Below are 15,568 nucleotides of genomic sequence, written 5' to 3'. Positions count from 1 at the left end.
GTTGACCAGGGGAATTGCAAACCCAGAAAACAAACCAGCAGCGGAGGAATTGAGGCGTTAGTCTTGTTGGCAGTGCAAATGGGTGTGGGGGAATGCTTGCGACGTGAAGTTTCTAATGAGCACTTATGGAGGGAGTTGAAGGAAAGGAGGGAAGGGCGCTGGCCCCAGGGGGCCGCGTGGCGAAGACTGTGCTTGCTGGGGGGGGAGGTGTCTACGTTTGCCGGAGCATGGGGGTTGGAGGGAGTCACGTAGTGGGCGGAAGAAGGAATCTACCAAGAACAGCAGGCTAATTGGCTTGAGACATTTTGCAAGCGCTGGAAAAAGGTCGTTGAAGGAGTTCGCTGTACAGAGAGAAAGAGAGAAATCTTAAAAAAGAGTGCCGGGCATGCGCATAGAGAGGATGCCATATTGGAATGAGGCTGTAGTGGGAGCTGGAGGACCCGAGCGGGCGCGCTAGGGAGGCGGCGTGTAAAGAGCTAGTGCTCGAAAGAGGGCGGGTGAGCAGGATCGGCGCCCACTCCAGTTGCACCCTGGGGCCAGGCTCCACTATCCGGGGCAGGATAAACTTCGTCAGGTAGGGCGCCGCCCCAGACACTGTCCCCCTCGTCCAACCCGGCCGGCAAGCAGATCTCTGGCCCGCAGGTTGAGTGCGCCGAAAGGCGTCTTTTTTCCAGTTTAGTCCGCCCCCCCCCTCCTTAAAGAAGGAAGCTCGAACCAGCCTGGGTGGAGGTGGGGGAGGCGGGGGGTTGGGGAGGAAGGAGGAGAAAAACCGAAGAGCAGGGGCTGGAAAGGAAATGAGCAGCACTTGAGCGAAGCCTCTAACTCCTCTCCGCGCTCTGGGTTGTCATTTTTTTTTTCCTTACCCCACCCCCTTCCCTCTGACTCCCGGCTCTGAAAAGCCAGGCCTTGCGGGAGTCTGTCCGGAGTTGCAAAGTGACCTAGTCCTCCTCCGGGTGCAGTCTGTTCCCTCCCGCCGCCCACCTTCCTCGTTTGTGCACTCCTTTTAGAGACGCAGCCGCCTCTGCCACCTACTCCGCGTTCCCGCGTCTCCTCGGCGCTGGGATCTCCCTCTTTTGGTGTGTATTTGGAGGTTTGGAGGGCTGGAGAGAAGAAGGTGGTGGTGCTGGTGGTGGGGAATTGGAAATCGGCAAGAGTGGGGTGGGGGCTGTTTCCAAAATCGCGCCGACATTTGGAATCGCCGCATTGGAAACATTTGCCTTGTGCAGCGGAATTGAAATTGTCAATAGTAGTTTCGGACTGAGCTCTAGCAAGGACGATCTTTTTGTTCGTTTTTTTATTTTTATTTTTTTAATCACCTTTTAAAGTAATGTCCTGTCACTTGGGCCTTTCTTGGATACCTTCATCCTGCCTCTTTTCAGAATTTGTAACCCAGTAGAGCTCTGGAGTTTTATTTATTTATTTTTATGTGCGTGTGTCTTGCTGAAATCCTCTTTAAAAAAAAAAGCGGCGATAAGAACTGCTTGATGTATTTTTTTTTTTTAATTTTGATCTGGAGCGGCTGAAGGGGATTAGGCTGGAAAAGGGAGACCGCTGGGGGTGGGAAGTGGTTGATTTGCAGTGGTAGGACACACGTCCCCGGCCCAGTCCATACTTGTGTTTTCTTGGAAGCGCTACAGCAGCGGGGAAGGAGTCTTTAGACACCGTGCTAGTTCCAATATGGCGGGCTAAGGTGGCTTTTAAAAACTGAAAATAAAGGTTTTGAGGTGGGAAAAAACCCAACTGAAGTGGCCACGCCTTAGTTTCGACTCTCGTTGGTTACTCCAGGAGCTGCTTTAGCGAATTAAATAGGAAAAAAGAGGTGGAGCGAGCTGTTTCAGTTTTTTCCGTGGTTTATCTGTATCAAGTCCATTACTAGAGGATTCAGGGTGAAGGGGTGCCTTGGGCCGGGGCGAGAGCATCCAAGCGCAACTCCCTCTTGTGTACGCCTGGGGAACCCTGTACAAGTCTGTATGTGCAGTCGCTAGGGTGTGTATTAAAGAGACCCCCCCCTCCCCCACGCCAACGTGTGTGTGAGTCTCGGAACCAGACCCTGCCTCGGTCTGACGTGACAAACTGCTGACACGAGGTGTAAAACACACGAGGGCAGAGGGAATGATTAATTTAGCTTTTCTAGGGGATGTGTTTTCTTTCTCCCTCAGTGTATGATCCTGCGTCGAATAGGCGGAGCGAGGAGGTGCTTATTAAAAAGACTAACTGTCCAGGGTATTCAGTGCAATCAGTAGGGCTGCGTGCAGTCAATGGGATTTTGTGTGCCTTGGAGATTAGGAATGTGCCACATTTACTGCTAGGCTCGTGTTTTCCTGCACTCTCTGCAAAGGCGGGAGGGGTTTTTTTTGGCGCGGGGCGGGGGGGGGGAGCTGGGTCGAGGCTTGCGTAGCACGTGGAAGCACGGACCTCCCAGCAAAAGGCAGGTAAAGGTCAGCCTGAAGAGTTGCCAGGTTACTTCCGCCTTTTCGTTTCTAAACCAGGTGAGAGGTGGGGAGTACATTTTAAGAAGAAATCGTCCCGCGCTCAGTTTGGGGCACCCGTCAGACTGCTGTGAGAGTGGCGCCCTCCGCGGGTAGGGGCGCGGGACTGGGCTATGGAAGTTGGAGTGCTGAGGGAGCGTCTGCATCGGGGGTCTGGATAGGTGTGGGAAGGTCTAGAAGTGGAGTTGGGAGACAAAATTGGAGCCACTCTGGCGGGGGGCGGGGGGCGGGGGGCGGAAGGGGGTTCTTAAGAAAGACAGCAAACCTAAACCCGAAAAAAAAAACCACAAACAAACCACTCAGCTGGGAACAGGGGTCCCCGACAGGGGTCGCCCGTGTCCATGACGCTGCAGCGGAGTAGGCTAGCGCCGCGGGTCCAGCGGAAAAGACCCTAGGAGGAGAGTGGGCGTGAGCCACGTGCTGGTGGCTCGTGGTTTCTGGAGAGGGCTGGTCCGTGAGGACATTATTCCGCCTGCGAATGTGAAAGCGCAAGATCGAGGTCGAGAACGCATTTTGATAGGATTGGAATAAAAAACACGGCACTGGCCAGGTCTGTAGTTACTGCGACAACGTGGTCACCAGGCAGTTGCAGGGAGCTAGAGGGTCATTTTCTCGGGTCAGTGAGACTCGGCAAAGTCCGGGGGTCCAGTCCTCTCGCGGAGTCAGGTGGGTGGAAGACAGGGGTTAGCGGTCCCACAGCTGGTTACATCTCCCTCCTTCTGAGCGGGACTTGAAGCTTTTCATCTTTCTAAGCGGAGCACGCGGTGCTTCCCGGCACTCCCAGCCTGCGCTTAGATGCGCCCTCGGGGGACATCACTGGGCTCCGTGGAGGTGGGGACAGGCACAAAATGGTTCTGTGTTTATAAACTGTGATTTCAAGCATGGTTCCCTCCCCTTTTTCTCCTGCCATTGCCGCTGATGAGGGCGCTGCTCACCTCGAGACTTTGGAAACCCACAATTTTGCACCGGGTCGGGCCATGAAAGCGAGTGGCCAGTTAATTACAAAGTATTTCCCACAGGATGGTCGTAGGGCCCAAGTGTTCCTTTTTTCGTGGGAGCGGCGGGAAGAGGGAGGAACTAAGGTGGTGCACGCGACCAGCTGTACACAGAAGGGACTTGGAGCACTCCAGTGACTGGCATATGGGGACCTTTGCGCCTAAAATCTGAGGGAGACGCCTGCGTGGTGGCGCAGGCTTTTAATCCCAGCACTCATGAGGCAGAGGCAGGCGAATCTCTGTGAGTTCGAGGCCAGCCTGGTCTACAAAGCGATTCCAGGACAGTCAGGACTTCAAGAGAAACCCTATCAGAACCCCCCCCCCCAAAAAAAAAGTCTGAGGGAGATCCCCAGGGTGAGGGCTGCTTCTCACATTCAGTGCAGCATCCAGGAGTTCAGAGGCAAAGCCAGGAAAGTCTGGTTCCTGAGGAGGACGGTGCCCAAACTTCTCAGTTTCACTTTTCGAATTTTAGGGATATTGAGGATTGGAGGGATTATGTGGGATTCCAGGAAGGGCTCAGGACATTTGTGCACCCGTGGCCCAGTCCCGTGGAGTTTTACTCCACTCTCATTAGCTCCCACTTTTCTCCATGTGCCCGGCTTGCAGATGTTAACTTGGAAGGAAGGAAGATCTTGGTCCCTGGTGGGAAGCTACTTTTGGACCGGGGCCCACTGCCTTTAGATTGTAAACCATTATTAAAGAACCTGGCCCAACTACACCAAATGAGTGGATTGAGGTTCTATTAGGATATATATATATATATTTTCTGGGGAGGCCGAGGTTGAGCTGTTTGGTAGTGGGGAATAGGGAAGGCTTTGGTGTTTTGAAGGAATTGTTGGCCAGCCCTTCTTTGAGACAAACATCTGCAACTTTCTTCCATCACAGGATTAAATTGGCACTGCCTGGGCCCCTCCAAGCCATAAAGAAATGCCCTTTGGATCTTTATCTTAGCTTTCCCTTGGGAACCTACCAACCCACCCACCTTCAAGAGGCAGGAGAAAGGTTCTTTGTGGACTTAGCAAAGTTCCGCTGCTTGCAAGGCTCCTTCCTAGGCTGGTGTCAAGTACCGTGGGTGGGAACGGGCTTCAAGGGCACCTGGGCTGTGCGGATCTTAGAAGAAGCAGCACCGTGACCTGATGCTCTGTAAGTGCCAGCCTGGATCTGCTTCTGTGACAAAAGGAGTGTTTCCCATCTCCATGGGGGCACTTAGACCATGAAGCTCACATAGTCAGCTAGGGCAAGAGATATCTAGGGTGAGATATATCGTAGACTACATTAAAAAAAAAGCCTTTTGTATGTATAAATAACAAGTTCCATGATTCTTGATATAGAAAAACAAAACAGAAATCCCAGAGATCTCAAGACCGACCCTTCCTTCCTTCTTTCTTTCCTTCCTTCCTTCCTTCCTTCCTTCCTTTCTTTCTCCTCAATCAAAACCTTTACTGAGTATATTCATCAAATTCCTTTTCTGCACATTTTAGCTGAAATGCCGGTTTTCCTTTTTCTTTTTTTCTTTTTGTTCTTCATGGCAATAATGCCCCCGAAGAACTCTGGGAAGCAACAGGAGGTGTTAGCATTGCTCTGAGCTGAGCCTGAATGCACTCAGTTCAGTTTACTTAGTCTACTGCGCTTTTGAATGTAAAGTCCTTGCACCACCACAGATTCGAACTCTCTGGGCCCACACTTAAGTCTACAAGTTTGTGTTCAGATATCAGAGTTCCGTCTTTTTAAAAAGTTTGTCTTGGGCAAGAAAGGTCTACTGTGAGGTTTAAGCGCCCTCCATTTTGGTATGGTCAGTTTGGATAACATTTCTCTCTTTGTATTTCAGGACTTGAGACTTTTGTCTGTATAGAGACCTGCAGGGCTCAAAAGGACATTTGTCTTGGACCAAGACAATAGTGAAATTAGTAATTTGGAATATATTTTGTATGCCACACCCCTGAATCTTATACCCATATTGCTTTACTAGAAGCTTGCTGTCTCTGATCTGTAACTGAAAGAGGGGGCATTATATTTGCTGCAACAAAACCGGGGGGAGGGGTCGTCCTGTGTGTTCAGGTTGATAACTTGCCTAGTTTATTTATAAGGAAAATCATTGGCAGGAGGAGAGAGGGAAAAGGTAGGAGGCCTGGCCTCTACCTTCGGAGATGGATCTGCTGGGCTGTGTGACATGGGATGGATGTAGTTACTTCACTGAGTCTTCTCTACACAAGGGCATCAGCCTGGAGCCTGACTCAGTATGTCCTTGTTAACCACGAGGGACCAGAAACAAAGAGACAAAGGCTGTGACACAGTCTGTCTGTGCTAACACGCTCAAGTGATGCTTGAGCTTCACATCCCCAAAGTGTAGTAAAACACAACTGGCTTTAGGTGACAGTTGTGTGACATAAGGTCTGAGAGCAGCTGGTGGGTTGTAGGCCACTATGCAGAAATAAGTGCTGCTATTGTTCAGTGACGTAAAAGCCACATGAGGCCTTGTTTTCATTTCTGCTCTGGAAAGTCGTGCTCAGGCTGGGGTTTGTGAGGTTTCTTTCATTGCACCTCCTGAAGAAATGCCCGGTTTGATTTGTCTGCTTATTCCTAGGTTTAAAAGGGACCTTTACAAAAAGCACTGTGTGTGCCCTATCCCAGACCTGGTGGAGTGTACTCGGACTGCCTTGGCTAATGTCTCTATTGTATCTTGATGCCTAAGGCTTATTGGTAACCCCTGAGAAAGTGTTCACTCTTTACCGGGAGACTCAAAGCTTTCTGTTTTTAGTCTTTGGGTTTGGGCACTGGGCAGCCCAGCCTTTGTAAGATCAGGGCAGTTCTTTTATTTAAGTATTTATTTAATGCATATGGGTGTTTTGTCTTAGTGTATATCTGTGTATCATGAACATGCATTTTGTGGAGGCCAGACGGGGTTACAGGCGGTTGTGAGCCACTGTGTGGGTGCCGGAACCTTAGCTCTCTCCACGAGCAGCAAGTGCTCTTAATTGCCAATTAGCAAAAATAATTTCTTACTAAAGAAATAAACAAGAGAGTTAGTATATTGCTAATATATTGTGTATTGTGAAGACAGACTCTGGATAGAACTGTGAGCCTAACAGCTAACAGGGGTAATGTATATTCACACTGCCAGTTCAGCTTTCTTCTGAAAAGATGCTGTCCTCACACTGGCCACCCGGTTGTCCAAGAGCAATGAGTTAAAAGTGACAAAATGCCACCGAAATTGATAGTTAATGTCTTATGTAAGACATGAGCCCCGTGATAACTAGACTTTTCACCACTCTGACAAAATGTCTGACATAAAAGGAGAAAGTTATATTTCAGCTCACAGTTTCGGAGGTTTGTATCTATAAACCTAGACTCTTGTTTTGGGGCCCGTGGTCAGACAAAAAAAGTCATGATGGTGAGAGCCTCGCAAGGGGGCGAGGGTGTAGGACAAGAGACAGCTCCCAGGAACATGACCCCAGTGACTTAATTTCTCCTACTAGGCCTCTTCTCTACTGAGGGTCAACCCTTGAATATATGAGTCTGTCATGGCGGGGTGGGGGGTCGGGGGTGGCAGCAGGGGGCGTCAGTTTATATACCAGCCATAACACCGCCAGTGGCTTTTCATATATGTTTTACACACTGACTAAAGAAAAAAAAAGTCCATTTATGTTTTTCTGATTTTTTTTTTTGGAAAAAATGGGTAGAACATTTGTACAATAATTTGTAAATTGTTAGAACATTTGTAAAATAGAGCAAACATTGTCAGTGCAGTGATTGGAGAACGGTGGCTCAGAGCTTTTCAGGGGGAAGGGGTGATGGGGTTTAAATATTTTAGGATCTTTGTTTATTATCATTATTAGTGTGTGCACACGTGCGTTGTGTGAAGGTCAGAGGACAATTTTCCAGAGTCAGCTCTCTCCTTTCCTCTATGGGCTCCAGGGAGTCAAACTCAGATGGTCAGGCTTGTGCAGCGGGGAATCTATCGGCTGAACCATCTTGCGGACACATACGTATATCTGCATCCTAGTCTTCAATGAACTAACTAGCTTGCTGGCCTGCCCGCCTTCTTTCTCTTTCTCTTTCTCTTTCTCTTTCGCTTTCGCTTTCGCTTTCTCTTTCTCTCCTTCCTTCCTTCCTTCCTTCCTTCCTTCCTTCCTCCCTCCCTCCCTCCCTCCCTCCTTCCCTTCCCTACCCCCCCAATCCCTCCCTCCCTCCATCCTTTCCTTCTTTCTCCTTATTTGGTTTCATCCTGTATTAGTTCATCACACACCCAATGGTCTTACTGGGGGAGGGGAAAGGAGGGGCTCTAGAAGATTCCCGTGAAGCACAAGAAAGGCGGAGATCGGTCCGGTTATCAGTGTGTTTTCGGCGTTGTTCAAGTGTACAGGCCGCCTCCTTTTACTTAACACTGGTAAGTTTTTATTCTGGGAATTTCTTTTCCCCTCCCCGCGCAGTTTTATTTCCCGAGAAAAAGAGATATCAAACTGTGCCTCCTCTGCTCTCTGGTAGATGTAGTCATTTTGTTTTCTTTTCCCTACATTTGATCAAAACTAGTGCATGTACTGAATTGTGTTACTGGAGGCAGCTATGTCGCCCAGTGCTCGTTTTTTGCAAAGGTTCCTCCTGGTCATCGTAATTGAGATGAGCACCAGGTCACGTTGACAGAGGACATCCAGATCTGAGGACCGGACCCGGAGATGAGTGAATCCTGCCTGAATCTGATAGCTCAAAAATTGCTGGTAGTGTAACAGCTGCTGATTTAAGCATCGGCTGTCTGTGGTCTTCCTTTATCTTTGGTTTTGTTTGTTGGAGACAGGACCTTATTCTGTGGCACAGGCTTGCCTTGAACTCTGGGGAGTCTTGTTGCCTCCGCCTTCTCCTACGTGCTGCAATGAAAATCGGGAGCCGCACTAACGGCTTAGTAGATTTCCACGTTTCCTTGTTGGGGAGGGAGAGGGAGGATGGAGGAAAAGCGCTCGCGGGCCGGGGTGGGGGTGGGTGGGTGGTGGCGGGGGGGGGGGGGGGCACATGTAGGCCAGAGGAAGTCACTCTTCCAGTATTCTTCGTCTTGTTGTTTGTTTGTTTGTTTGTTTGCTTTTACTGAGACAGGGTTTCTCTGTGTAGCTGTCCTGGACTCACTTTGTAGACCAGGCTGGCCTGGAACTCACAGAAATCTGCCTGCCTCTGCCTCCCAAGTATGTGCCACCATGGCTCAACTGCTTTTCCTGTTTCTAAAATAGCCTCTTTCACGGTCCTGGAATTTATGGACTAAATTAAACTGGCTAACCAACAAGCCCCAGGGACCAACTGTCTGTACCTCCTGAGTCCTGAGACTACTGGAGTGTGCCGCCATGAGCCATGCTGTTGCTGCCGCCATGAGCCATGCTGTTGTTGCTGCCGCCATGAGCCATGCTGTTGTTGCTGCTGCCATGAGCCATGCTTCACTTCCTTGTGTTTGTGTCGCAGGCACTTTGCCAATAGACATCTCCCTAGCCTAGCCTTCAAATATCCAAAGTTGCTAAATGGAAGTTTTATTGTTTCCCTTTTCATTATGATGTCTATCTCCAGAACCCAAGTTACATCTCTAGGTTAGTGAGAGTTTATCTCCTTTCTTTCACAGGAGGGAAGACTGAGGCCTTCTTTTATTCTAGCACCTTCCTTGTTTTGCAGCTCAGAGCCTTGGGCGGGGGAGGGGGGTAGGGAGGGAGGAGCGGAAGGGGGGGAGAGGGCATTTTAGAAGACCAGGTGTTAATGCTGTACAGTTTATCAGGCTGCTCCATACTACAGTCTATGGGCTGCACGCACGTGGCCAAGCGAGGGGTGGGGGTGGGGTGGGGGCGAATGGCGGCTAGTTGGGTTGTCACAGGAGGCAGCATGGTTTGTCTTCTGTAAATTTCTATACCTTTGCTAAGTTCTTTCTTAAGTAACTTAGGGTGTTTTTATTTACTTTGTGTACATTTTCAGTTTACTTAGCTAAGTCCCCATGCATACTTAAATGATTTATTAAAACCTGACATATATGCAAATTTGTGTCTTAAACCCACAAATGCCCCCAGACTTGTATGAATTTCCAGCCAGATGGTGGAGCTCTGCAGGCTTGCTTTCTGGTTGTGGTTCCCAAGAGTTTGCTCCTAGGGGTGGTATTCATTTTAGTTGTGTTCTGGTTGCCTGATTGAAGCAAGTTTGTGCAGATATGTACACGTGTGACCATGTGTGCAAACGCACGTGGAGGGCAGTGGTTGATTTGGGGTGTTTCCTCAGTTGTTCTCCTCCTTGTTTTGTTTTTTTTGTTTTTTTGTTTTTTGAGTTAGGACCTCTCTCTGAATGTGGAACACACCAATTCAACTACACTGACTGGCCACCAGGTTCCAGGGATCTGCCTCGTCTCACATCCGTAGAACTGGGAGTATAGACCAGAGCTGCCCCACCTAGCCTATTATGTAGGTGCTGGGGATCTGAACCCCTGTCTTCATACTTGCCTGGCAGCGCTATCTCAGAACCAGAAAGTGGTTCCTTACGCATTGTAAGCTTGGGTGATACCATCTGTCAGGCGCCGTGCTGCGCGTCTGTCTGTCTAGTGTGAGTTTCTCAGTTCATAAACATCACCCAGAGCACCGGGCTATGTCTGCTAGACGGCATCACTGCAATCCAGTTCACAGGAAGCGCTCTTTGCAAATTTCTTCACTTTCTGAGTTCTCAGAGCTGAGCAGCCGTTGTCTAGGTTAACTTGATTGACTAGTAAGTGTATGCACAACGAGTAATAGTGTGCTTATTCACTTTGACAATTTGGGACGATGCTGTAATTTGTTCTTTTTAGTATTGGTAGAACATGGGGAAACCTCATATTTGGCATTTGTTCAATGTGTCGGAACCAAGGAGACCACGTCTGGGCAAATTTGAAAACTTAAGTTTCTTCTTGGACCAGGCTTAGTGAAAAACGTCTTTAATCCCAAGACTCAGGAGGCAGAGGCTGGTGGCTATATCTATGAGTTTGGACCAGCCTGGTCTACATAGTGAGACACTGTTGCAAAAAAAAAAAAAAAGGTGGGGGAGGGTTTCTTTTTGTTTGTTTCATTTTCCCCTGAGTGGTAAACAAGCTTATTGAGAGGTAGAGAAACAGCTCCCTTCAGTGGAAGGACAAGACAGAGTACCGCCCGCCCTTTTCCTCCCCCTCCCCGACTTTCCTCCCGCTCCTTTCTTTCTTTCTTTTTCTTTTTGTAAAACTTCTTTTACTTTAATCCTACGTCCGAATTCAATCCTCTGTGGCTTGGATGCCAATTTCTGGCACAAGAAGCCCTAGTTAGGTACCCTGATGCCAAAGCCTCTTGTATTCGGGTTGAATTTTCCTAACCCAAAAGTCTGAAATGCAAAGTGCTCTGAAATCTAAAACTCCCCGAGTACTGAAGGAGCACAGCACGTGGAAAAGTCTACACCACGAAACTCCATGTCAGGTTCACAGTGTCAGCAACCCCGCATGACAGCTGGGCACGGAGACACTTGCCCGTGAGTGGCATAGACAGCTTCTAAAACAACAAATCCCTCCTATGAACTAACTCCAGGCTGTCCGTATAAGGTGTTTGTGTAAGAAACAATAAATTTCATATCTGGACTTGGGTCCCTATTATATTGTGTATTTGTATCTTCCACACTCCGAGAGAAAAAAAATAATCCAAAATTCAAAACACTTTTTGTCCTAAGCATTTTAGGTAAAGGGATTCTCAACTTGTAGTGGTATGTAACCAGGCAGTTCACAATGTTATCTTTCTTTATAGTAAATAAATAACTTGTGACTAACTAGTTGATAAGTGAACGCCCCGTCAAGATGGAGTACAGCCGAATGTTGAAAATTTTTTTCCCTCCTCATAGAAAGCTGTTCTGGTTGCATTCCTGTTGCTGTGATAAAATTCCCCGACAGAAGCAACCTAAGGGACAAAGGGGGTTATTTGGTTCTTAATTCCAGCGTACAGACCACCATTTAAGGGAAGGCAAGGCAGGAATTTCAAGCAGCTAGTCCAAGGGACGCATGCAGGTCAGAGCAGAAAGAAATGAGTCCTTGCCTGTTGACGTGCATGTGGGTTTTTCCTCTATCCACGTGCAGTTTGGGATTCCCTTGCCTGCGAAGTGGTGCTGCTCAGAGCGAGCGCAATCTGCCCACATCAATTAATTAATCTAGATGCTTCCCTATAGACATGCCCATAGGCCAACCTAAGGTATGCAATCCTTCGTCGAGGCTCTCTCTCCCTCAGGTGATTGATTCTAGGTCACGTCTCCTTCGTGATTAAAGTTGACCACGACGGAGACTTACTTTAAAAATTTTAGTTAAATTATTTTTATTTGTGGTGTGCGCTAGCGCCACATGTGCGCACGTGCGCGTGCGGATGGTAAAGGCCAACAATGTCTTCCTCACTCTCTATAGGTTGAAATGGCGTCTCCTCTCACTGAACCTGGAGCTTACTGATTCTGATAGGCTGGCCACTCGGTGCTGGGGTTATAGGCATTTATTACTGCCTCTGGCTTTGTTTTATGTGGGCGTTAAGATTAAGATTCGAACTCAGGTTCTTGTGCTTGCGCAGCAAGCATTTTTGTTGGCTGAGTCATTTCCTTAGCCAGGAGGCTTATTCTGCACATAATTACCCCCCAACCCCTCTCCCTCCCACTCACTCCCCCCTCCCACGGCCAGCAGCTGACTCTGCTCACTTTATAGTTCCTGTAGCAAAGGTTGTTTGAGGATTGCGTTAAGGAGACCTCTTAACCACAGGGAATTAGAAACAAAAAGTTACTGTACAGGGGAGGTGGTGGCTGCCTCCAGCCCCAGTGCTTTCTCCTGGACTGCCTATTATTTCCAACATATCTTATTTCCTAGTCTTAGGGTATGAATCTGCTTGCAAAAAAAAATTTAGCATTTCTTATGCTAGGACAGCAATTTGTGTCAGATTTCAATCTATTTAGAGTGAAAAACCAATGAAGTCTGGTTGAAAAATGGAGAGTAAATTGCTGTCCTAATCAAGGTAAGTCAAACACCGAGCGCATGGTAGATGGCGCCAGTCCACAGACCTTCTGCTCCAGGCAATCAGTCCGTCTCATTTGATGATGGGAGGAGGCAGGGCTTGTCTGTCCTTAGGAAGGCTAAGCCTTGGCCAGTGAAAGCGGGAAGCAGTGTACTTAGTCAAGCATTATTAGCAGAATGAGCCCTGTGACAAGGTGAATAGAAATGAAAGTGGTGATGGTAGTGCTCAGCACTTCACACTGCTTTTCATCTTTAAAGCCATTTGTGGACACGTTTCTACCGAGTCTCTAATGAGTGCTGCCTGTGTGCACTTAGCCTCCTAGGAACATGGAGGTTAGGGTTTTTCAGAGATCAGATTTTGGTCTGAAACTTCGTTTAGATGCCTTTGAGATGTCCCTCTTGGATTCGAATCTTCGGAAAGGTCTCATGTTGGGGTTCCTGAGTTCATTTTGGGATTCCTGGCGGAGTAGGACTTCACAAGTCTTTAGTGTGAATCTCTGTATTTTATTTCCTACCTGGAAAAATTACCTCCCCCCCTTTTTTTTTGAGTTGGGATATAAAATAAATTAAGTGCAAAGTAAACAGTATAAAACGAGCTTTTGGAGACTCAGGTATGTGGAAGTTAGTGGAGGAGTTAAGAGGACATCGAGGACGCATTCCTGACGGAGGATTGAGAAGGTAAGGATTTAATTTAAAAAAAAAAAGTATAAAATAAAAGGAGAAATGAAGTAGTTCCAGCCTTTGAATGACTGAATATTAGAATGAAAGGGGAAGTGCAGGTGAGGAGATCAGAGTAATTCTAGTGTCCTAGAGTGGAGGACACTGACAGAGTCAGTGGGTGCCTCCACACAGCCAAGTAGATGGCCACTAGACAAGGCGTTGTGACAGTCCTGAGCCTCTGTCCTTGGCCTCTCACTGAGTGCTCAGGTTACAGATGCCTGCCACCCAGCTTGCTGGGGCTTCTTCCTTCTCCTTCTTCTCCTCCTCCTCCTTCTCTCTCTGTCTCTCTCTCCTTCCCTCCCTCCCTTCCTCTGTCTCTGTCTCTCTCTGTCTCTGTTTCTCTCCTTCCCAACTCCCTCCCTCCCTTTTTGTCTGTCTCTCTCTCTCCTTCCCTCCCCTTCCTTCTCTCCTTCTCTCTCTCTGTCTCTCTCTGTCTCTCTGTCTCTCTCTGTCTCTCTCTGTCTCTCCGTCTGTCTCTGTCTCTGTCTCTGTCTCTCTGTCTCTCTGTCTCTGTCTCTCTGTCTCTCTGTCTCTGTCTCTCTGTCTCTCTGTCTCTGTCTCTATCTCTCTCTGTCTGTCTCTGTCTCTCTGTCTCTCTCTCTCTGTCTCTGTCTCTCTGTCTCTGTCTCTGTCTCTCTCTGTCTCTGTCTCTGTCTCTCTGTCTCTCTCTGTCTCTGTCTCTGTCTCTCTGTCTCTCTCTGTCTCTCTGTCTCTCTCTCTCTGTCTCTCTCTGTCTCTTGTTCTGTCTCTCTTTGTCTCTCTCTCTGTCTCTCTCTGTCTCTCTCTCTGTCTCTCTGTGCTGGTGATCCAAACTCAGGCCCTCATGATTGCACGGCAGGCACCTTCAGATGGAGCCACCTATGTTCACGGCCCTGGCATTCTTTGTTTTATTACGGAGAGGAGCTGTTCTTACAGTTTTGTTGGCTTCTTTATGTTCTTCAGAGTTAGCGCAGGCATTGGATGATTCTTGTTCTATTTTCTTGTGGAAATTAAATGTCTCGATGAACACAGCAAGGCAGACTGTGATTTTTCTCAAGCCAGAGATGGCATTTCAGCAAAAGCTTTCCCTACATGAGAGTAAGCATGGAAACATGACTGTATTCATTATGCACCCATTTTTCCAGCTCTCATCGAAGTGCTATACAGCATGGTAAAGTGCTCTCCATATAATAGTAGATAAAAATTGGGTTAGATTCTGAATTTTTTATGAACTTACAAAAATATGTGCCAAGAAGCCATTTTTGAGAAGACAGAAATACTTGAAAATGACTTTCCCTGCGTGTTAGGGTTAAAGATGATTTTTGTTTACTGCCTTATTTAATTTAATTTTCCTGGATTTCTGTCATGACTGCATTCACACTTTATGTAGGAAAGAAAATGCAAACATTGTTGAAAACCCGAAAATAGGACTTGCCATTTGCTGAAAAGAATGGTGTTTTCCAGCCACGTGAGAGGGCACAGGGGAAGACTGGAGGGCGGGCGGGTTGCTCTCCTAGGGAGATGCTTGCTGAATTTGACCCTTGGCATCTGCATAAAAATGTGTTTGCGGGGTGGTGACAACAGGCAAATCCCCAAAGTTTACTGGCTGAATTTGTGAGTACTCGAGACACAGTTTAGCTTACATAGGGATAATGCACACTCACTTCCTCATACCTGTACACACACGCACACACACACACATACACACATGCACACACACACACATACACACATGCACACACACATACACACATGCACACACACACACATACAAACGCATATACAAGGACAAAGGCTTGGAGTTGGGTGAGGTTTAATTCTCCGGCTCATCCTGGAAAATTTTCTCTTTGTTGCCAATAACATTCCCTTTTTTGTGTAAAAATATTTTGTGTAAAATGATCCATTTGCTACCTTCACGTCAGTGTCTCACTTACAGACTTCCCTTCTATGCTGTCGTGTCAGATACAAATAAATACAGGGTTGAACCACTGTAGCGTCACAAAGACTTTATCAACATCCCTCCTCCATTTGATAATTGTCACAGGAGCCACTGATAGCCAATTTATTAATAGGCATATTTATGGACCTCCCCCTCCCCTTCCAGAAAAGCCTTGTTTCTGACAACATTTTTCGGGTGAGGTGTCTTTTTAATTTACAAATAAAGGAGAAAAGTACATAGTCTTAGGGTAGCACAAAGAGGTTGGTTTCTAACCTAGCCTCTCCTCCAACGTTGCCATCAAAGCGACATGGTCACTTAGGGTCCAGTACTAGAGAAAACGGGTCACATCCTGCTAGTAGAAGGAAGCGGGGCCGGCTGTCGTTTCTTAGGCTTTGAAATCCCTGTGTTCTCTTTTAACAAGCTTGACATTATTAAATTTAGTTAATATTTTATTGAAAAGAGC

General features: G+C 47.6%; 1 protein-coding gene across 1 annotated transcript in view; it reads left to right on the top strand.

The window, feature by feature from the left end:
- The first annotated feature begins 352 nt into the window (after positions 1 to 352).
- The window catches only part of SFMBT2 (Scm like with four mbt domains 2), a 158,446-nt gene continuing 143,230 nt past the window's right edge, over positions 353 to 15,568 (top strand). Inside the window, exon 1 of the mRNA XM_084783978.1 lies at positions 353 to 574. The gene's annotated coding sequence lies outside the window, so the exon portion shown is untranslated. The remainder of the gene's footprint in view (positions 575 to 15,568) is intronic.

This window comes from Acomys minous (genome assembly GCF_964271855.1).
Source record: "Acomys minous genome assembly, chromosome: 5".
NCBI classification, from domain to species: domain Eukaryota; kingdom Metazoa; phylum Chordata; class Mammalia; order Rodentia; family Muridae; genus Acomys; species Acomys minous.
Note: the sequence above shows the minus strand (reverse complement) of the source record. Positions and strands in the feature narration are given on the sequence as shown.